Source organism: Papaver somniferum, unplaced genomic scaffold (assembly GCF_003573695.1).
Source record: "Papaver somniferum cultivar HN1 unplaced genomic scaffold, ASM357369v1 unplaced-scaffold_63, whole genome shotgun sequence".
In the NCBI taxonomy this organism is placed as follows: domain Eukaryota; kingdom Viridiplantae; phylum Streptophyta; class Magnoliopsida; order Ranunculales; family Papaveraceae; genus Papaver; species Papaver somniferum.
In genome coordinates, this window is record NW_020649082.1 from 1,791,416 (window position 1) to 1,798,939 (window position 7,524).

Consider the following 7,524-nt stretch of genomic DNA (forward strand, 5'->3'; position numbering starts at 1 on the left):
CAATTTAGTCTCAGAAATCAATTTCCGACTTATGACGAAGTGTGTAGACTTTTTTGAGTTAACGTATATTAAATTCAACATTTTTATGAACTCTTTCTTTTTGTGTTGGTTTTGTCTTTCTATTTGATTCAAGATAGATGGAATTTGTTAGGATTTGGATTAGTTCTGCATGTTCTTTCATCCTTCTTCTATTGTGAAATTTGACTTGCTTCATATTTTCTTGAATCAACGTACATAGAAATGCAATTTTTACTAGACGTATTGCCTTCGAACACATTAATTGTAATTACAATACATTTTTCAAACTTTTTTTTGTTAAATATGAGTTTATCTAGTTTACAATTTAGTCTCAGAAATCAATTTCCGACTTATAACAAAGTGTGTAGACTTTTTTGAGTTAACGTATATTAAATTCAACATTTTTATGAAATCTTTCTTTTTGTATTGGCTTTGTCTTTCTATTTGATTCAAGATAGATGGAATTTTTTAGGATTTGGATTAGTTCTTCATGGTATTTCATCCTTCTTCTATTGTAAAATTTGACTTGCTTCATATTTTCTTGAATCAACGTACATAGAAATGCAATTTTTACTAGATGTATTGCCTTAGAACATATTAATTGTAATTACAATACATTTTTCAAACTTTTTCTGTTAAGGATGAGTTTATATAGTTTACAATTTAGTCTCAGAAATCAATTTTCGACTTATAACGAAGTGTGTAGACTTTTTTGAGTTAACGTATATCAAATTCAACATTTTTATGAACTCTTTCTTTTTGTGCTGGCTTTGTCTTTCTATTTGATTCAAGATAGATGAAATTTGTTAGGATTTGGATTAGTTATGCATGGTCTTTCATCCTTCTTCTATTGTGAAATTTGACTTCCTTCATATTTTTTCTTGAATCAACGTACATAGAAATGCAATTTTTACTGGACGTATTGCCTTCGAACATATTAATTGTAATTACAATACATTTTTCAAACTTATTTTTGTTAAATATGAGTTTATCTAGTTTAAAATTTAGTTTCAGAAATCAATTTCCGACTTATAACGAAGTGTGTAGAATTTTTTGAGTTAACGTATATTAAATTCAACATTTTTATGAACTCTTTTTTTTGTATTGGCTTTGTCTTTCTATTTGATTCAAGATAGATGGAATTTGTTAGGATTTGGATTAGTTCTTCATGGTATTTCATCCTTCTTCTATTGAAAAATGTGACTTGCTTCATATTTTCTTGAATCAACGTACATAGTAATGCAATTTTTACTAGATGTATTGCCTTAGAACATATTAATTGTAATTACAATACATTTTTAAAACTTTTTCTGTTAAGGATGAGTTTATATAGTTTACAATTTAGTCTCAGAAATCAATTTTTTCGACTTATAACGAAGTGTGTAGACTTTTTTGAGTTAACGTATATTAAATTCAACATTTTTATGAACTCTTTCTTTTTGTGCTGGCTTTGTCTTTCTATTTGATTCAAGATAGATGAAATTTGTTAGGACTTGGATTAGTTATGCATGGTCTTTCATCCTTCTTCTATTGTGAAATTTGGCTTCCTTCATATTTTTTCTTGAATCAACGTACATAGAAATGCAATTTTTACTAGACGTATTGCCTTAGAACATATTAATTGTAATTACAATACATTTTTCAAACTTATTTTTGTTAAATATGAGTTTATCTAGTTTACAATTTAGATTCAGAAATCAATTTCCGACTTATAACGAAGTGTGTAGACTTTTTTGAGTTAACGTATATTAAATTCAACATTTTTATGAACTCTTTTTTTTGTATTGGATTTGTCTTTCTATTTGATTCAAGATAGATGGAATTTGTTAGGATTTGGATTAGTTCTTCATGGTATTTCATCCTTCTTCTATTGAAAAATGTGACTTGCTTCATATTTTCTTGAATCAACGTACATAGTAATGCAATTTTTACTAGATGTATTGCCTTAGAACATATTAATTGTAATTACAATACATTTTTAAAACTTTTTCTGTTAAGGATGAGTTTATATAGTTTACAATTTAGTCTCAGAAATCAATTTTTTCGACTTATAACGAAGTGTGTAGACTTTTTTGAGTTAACGTATATTAAATTCAACATTTTTATGAACTCTTTCTTTTTGTGCTGGCTTTGTCTTTCTATTTGATTCAAGATAGATGAAATTTGTTAGGACTTGGATTAGTTATGCATGGTCTTTCATCCTTCTTCTATTGTGAAATTTGGCTTCCTTCATATTTTTTCTTGAATCAACGTACATAGAAATGCAATTTTTACTAGACGTATTGCCTTAGAACATATTAATTGTAATTACAATACATTTTTCAAGCTTTTTCTGTTAAAGATGAGTTTATCTAGTTTACAATTTAGTCTCAGAAATCAATTTCCGACTTATAACGAAATGTGTAGACTTTTTTGAGTTAACGTATATAAAATTCAACATTTTTATGAACTCGTTCTTTTTGTGTGGGCTTTGTCTTTCTATTTGATTCAAGATAGATGGAATTTGGTAGGATTTGGATTAGTTCTGCATGGTCTTTCATCCTTCTTCTATCGTGAAATTTGACTTGCTTCATATTTTCTTGAATCAACTTACATAGAAATGCAATTTTTACTGGACGTATTGCCTTAGAACATATTTATTGTAATTACAATACATTTCTCAAACTTTTTCTGTTAAAGATGAGTTTATCTAGTTTACAATTTAGTCTCAGAAATCAATTTCCGACTTATAACGAAATGTGTAGACTTTTTTGGGTTAACTTATATAAAATTAAACATTTTTATGAACTCTTTCTTTTTATGTTGGCTTTGTCTTTCTATTTGATTCAAGATAGATGAAATTTGTTAGGATTTGGATTAGTTCTGCATGGTCTTTCATCCTTCTTCTATTGTGAAATTTGACTTGCTTCATATTTTCTTGAACCAACGTACATAGAAATGTAATTTTTACTAGACGTATTGCTGTAGACACTATACGTCTATACGTTTCATTCACACTTTTAGAGAGGTGAATTTTCAGCTGATGCAATGGCAAAGCGGGGTTGTTTATTGAGTAATGAAGTGGGAGTACACTACAATGGGAAACCTCCTTTCTTAATTTCTGTTGAACATCCTAATGTTGCTTATTTTCGGTTCAAATAGTTTCAAGTTTTTGGGGTTGTTGTAACCTCTTTTCTTGTAAATTTTGTTATCTATTAGTACAAATTTTTGACTTATCAAAAAAAAGTATTTCCTTAGAACATATTAATTGTAATTACAATACATTTTTCAAACTTTTTCTGTTAAGGATGAGTTTATCTAGTTTACAATTTAGTCTCAGAAATCAATTTCTGACTTATAAGAAATGTGTAGACTTTTTTGAGTTAACGTATATTATAAATTCAACATTTTTATGAATTCTTTCTTTTTGTGTTGGCTTTGTCTTTCTATTTGATTCAAGATAGATGAAATTTGTTAGGATTTGGATTAGTTCTGCATGGTCTTTCATCCTTCTTATATTGTGAAATTTGACTTCCTTCATATTTTCTTGAATCAACGTACATAGAAATGCAATTTTTACTAGACGTATTGCCTTAGAACTTATTAATTGTAATTACAATACATTTTTCAAACTTTTTCTGTTAAGGATGAGTTTATCTAGTTTACAATTTAGTCTCATAAATCAAATTCCGACTTATAAGGAAGTGTGTAGACTTTTTTGAGTTAACGTATTTTAAATTCAACATTCTTATGAACTCTTTCTTTTTGTGCTGGCTTTGTCTTTCTATTTGATTCAAGATAGATGAAATTTTTTAGGATTTGGATTAGTTCTGCATGGTCTTTCATCCTTCTTCTATTGTGAAATTTGACTTCCTTAATATTTTTTCTTGAATCAACGTACATAGAAATGCAATTTTTACTAGACGTATTGCCTTAGAACATATTAATTGTAATTACAATACATTTTTCAAACTTTTTCTGTTAAAGATGAGTTTATCTAGTTTACAATTTAGTCTCAGAAATTAATTACGACTTATTACGAAATGTGTAGACTTTTTTGAGTTAACGTATATAAAATTCAACATTTTTATGAACTCTTTCTTTTTGTGTTGGCTTTGTCTTTCTATTTGATTCAAGATAGATGGAATTTGTTAGGATTTGGATTAGTTATGCATGGTCTTTCATCCTTCTTCTATTGTGAAATTTGACTTGCTTCATATTTTCTTGAATCAACGTACATAGGGCTGCACATACCCGACCCAACCCGCCGACCCAACCCGTACCCGACCAAAAATACCCGCACCCGACCCAACCCGCCGAGGCATGGGTCGACTATGGGTGAGGCACGCCAGAACCCACCTATTTTGGGTCGTTTGCGGGTAGAAACTTCCGTCACCCGAACCGACCCACCCACCCGCCCAAAACTAACGTAGGATCCTGACCCTTAGATCTAACCTAGGATGGATTATCAGAGACGTTGAATTGATGTATAAAAGACCTAACTTAACCTAACCTAATCGCAATCTCCTTCTCTTCTCTTCTGCGGCCTCTCCCTCTTCTGAGTCTTCTCTCCTTCTCAGACAGACTCATCTCCATCCAAGTCTCCAACTCCATTCTTTTTTCTTCTCTTAGTCTCAGATTCTCTTTGTGGATCATCGGCATCACCAGAAGCAAACCAATAACGGAAGGTAAGATTAGGAACTCAGTAATTTTCAATTTAGGGTTTATCTGTTTAGGGTGTTGTTTTTTAATTTCAGTTTGGAATGAATTGGTATGATGTTACTATGTTAGAACTCAGTAATGAAGAGTTTAATCAGTAGATTCAAAGGATTCTTGAATGTTTATGTGTTTAGGGTTTGTCAAGATTGAAGAACTGAATCTGAATCTAATACCCTTTATTTTATTTTTCCATGTTAGGGTTTGTCAAGATTGAAGAACTGAAGTTCAGTTCATTGGAGCTTGAAGAAGAACTGGTCAGAGACTCAGAGTTGGTTTAAGAAGAACTAAGAAGGTATATCCAACTATGAAATTGTTTTGATTATTTAGGTTCCTTTTATATGTCCTTTCCATTTTATGGTTTGTTCACTTTGTTGTTTATCTGAATCTAATGTTTTTTTTTATTCCATGGTAGGGTTTGTCAAGATTGAAGAACTGAATCTGAATCTAATACCCTTTATTTTATTTTTCCATGTTAGGGTTTGTCAAGATTGAAGAACTGAAGTTCAGTTCATTGGAGCTTGAAGAAGAACTGGTCAGAGACTCAGAGTTGGTTTAAGAAGAACTAAGAAGGTATATCCAACTATGAAAATGTTTTGATTATTTAGGTTCCTTTTATATGTCCTTTCCATTTTATGGTTTGTTCACTTTGTTGTTTATCTGAATCTAATGTTTTTTTTTATTCCATGGTAGGGTTTGTCAAGATTGAAGAACTGAAGTTCAGTTCATTAGAGTTTGAAGAAGAACTAATCAGAGTTGGTTTAGGAAAACTAAGAAGGTATATCCAACTGTTTTGCTTATTTTGGTTCCTTTTATATTGTTTAGGTGAAGTTTGATAGAATCTCATTGAGCATGATAAAAATGGTCCTAGCGGTGAATCGCAAAAGCTACTTGTAGCTCATTCTTTCTTTGTTGAGAGGATGTTTCTGTCGTTAACATAAGGCCTTCGGCAACCCTACCGCTAGGACTCAGTTGAAGCTACATGTTAGAATTAAATTGGTGTACTTCAATAAATTTTGTATAATCTCTTAACTTAGAAGTTTTTATAAGTTGTATGGTCTGAACTTAAGAATTTTTGTATTGTGTATCTATGCTGTAAGGTGTCGGTGGGGTAGTGACTTATGTAACAAATTCAACTAATCAGAGTTGGTTTAGGAAAACTAAGAAGGTATATCCAACTGTTTTGCTTATTTTGGTTCCTTTTATATTGTTTAGGTGAAGTTTGATAGAATCTCATTGAGCATGATAAAAATGGTCCTAGCGGTGAATCGCAAAAGCTACTTGTAGCTCATTCTCTCTTTGTTGAGAGGATGTTTCTGTCGTTAACATAAGGCCTTCGGCAACCCTACCGCTAGGACTCAGTTGAAGCTACATGTTAGAATTAAATTGGTGTACTTCAATAAATTTTGTATAATCTCTTAACTTAGAAGTTTTTATAAGTTGTATGGTCTGAACTTAAGAATTTTTGTATTGTGTATCTATGCTGTAAGGTGTCGGTGGGGTAGTGACTTATGTAACAAATTCAACTAATCAGAGTTGGTTTAGGAAAACTAAGAAGGTATATTTGCTATTCCCGTTTCTTCCGTTGCTTCAGAATCAGCATTTAGTACCGGAAAAAGAATTTTGGATCCTTTTCGAAGCTCCTTAAAGCCCAAGACACTTGAGGCCTTAATTTTGTTACAAAATTGGTTACGAACACCAATAGACATGGATTCATCTACCCTTGGAGTCGAGGAGGAGGAGATTGATATTGCTGAGTCTGGTATGTCTAAATTTTCCTTGGCTCTATTGTTGTTCATGACACTGTGAGTTTTACTACAGCATGTTTATTACATGAAAGTACATGGTTTACTAAACATAATGCATGCTATGTGAATAGATTAACTGCCCTGTTATCTTAACTGCCCTGTTATGTTAGTAATCTATAACAAAAATCTTTTGAAATCCGAAGATCACTCATAGTTATCTCTATATCAACATGTCAGAGGCATTGTCACAATGTCGTGTACCTCATATCAATTGGATTTCTTAAATTCAGTTATCTGTTTGATGTTTGTTATACTGTTTTCTATGGTTTGAGAATCTTGAAATTTGGCTTTTCAAATTTTGCTTTGATCTGTATATTGTCTGTTATCTTGATGTTCTTAGTATTAGGATATTTTATATGTTCTTATAGTTGAATTTGGATGTTGAGATTATGATGAAGCTGAGTTATTCAGTTTAATTGTTCATTTGAATCATTTCGCTTGCAGAGCTATTCAGTTTCAGTGACCTTGCTTCTTCTTCTATCGTCATAGACTCATAGACAAGGTAATGACGCCAAGGCCCAAGGGTCATTGTCAGTAGCTTGATATTTCTGAGTTCATCTTTGTTACTGTAACTAATTTACAGACTTCGTTTTATTTCAGGCTTTCAGCCATTCGGAGGTAAAACATCCACAAACTTGCAGGCTTGCAGCGACTCGCTGTTGGTCGCTTTATATGATATTAGGCTTTAGTATAGTACGCAATACTCAATAGTAATGCACTCTTTTATCTTTTGAGCTTTGAACAATTGAACTCTGTTCCTTTTTATTGTTAGCTTTATCAACTTTGTTATACACTTATACTGTTATACAGTTATACACTTATACTCAATAACTCTGTTCCTTGTTAATGTAATGTACTAATGTCATTTTATTTTATGGTGGGTAACCCACCACCCACCCGACCAAACCCGCCGTCACAATGGGTCGGGTGACAACCGACCCATTGTGTTGTTGGGTCGGTTGCGGGTGACAACTTCTGTTACCCGCCATCAGTGGGTCGGGTG

At 31.7% G+C, this 7,524-nt stretch overlaps 2 long non-coding RNA genes across 2 annotated transcripts; both read left to right on the forward strand.

Annotated features, from left to right (window-relative positions):
• The first annotated feature begins 4,627 nt into the window (after window positions 1-4,627).
• Window positions 4,628-5,483, forward strand: LOC113343594. Its single transcript, XR_003357314.1, has 4 exons — window positions 4,628-4,685; window positions 4,915-5,008; window positions 5,193-5,286; window positions 5,407-5,483. It is a non-coding gene; the product is annotated as an uncharacterized LOC113343594 (long non-coding RNA).
• Window positions 5,484-6,281: 798 nt separating this feature from the next.
• Window positions 6,282-7,298, forward strand: LOC113343593. The gene is made up of 3 exons (XR_003357313.1): window positions 6,282-6,475; window positions 6,966-7,023; window positions 7,122-7,298. It is a non-coding gene; the product is annotated as an uncharacterized LOC113343593 (long non-coding RNA).
• Window positions 7,299-7,524: the final 226 nt, after the last annotated feature.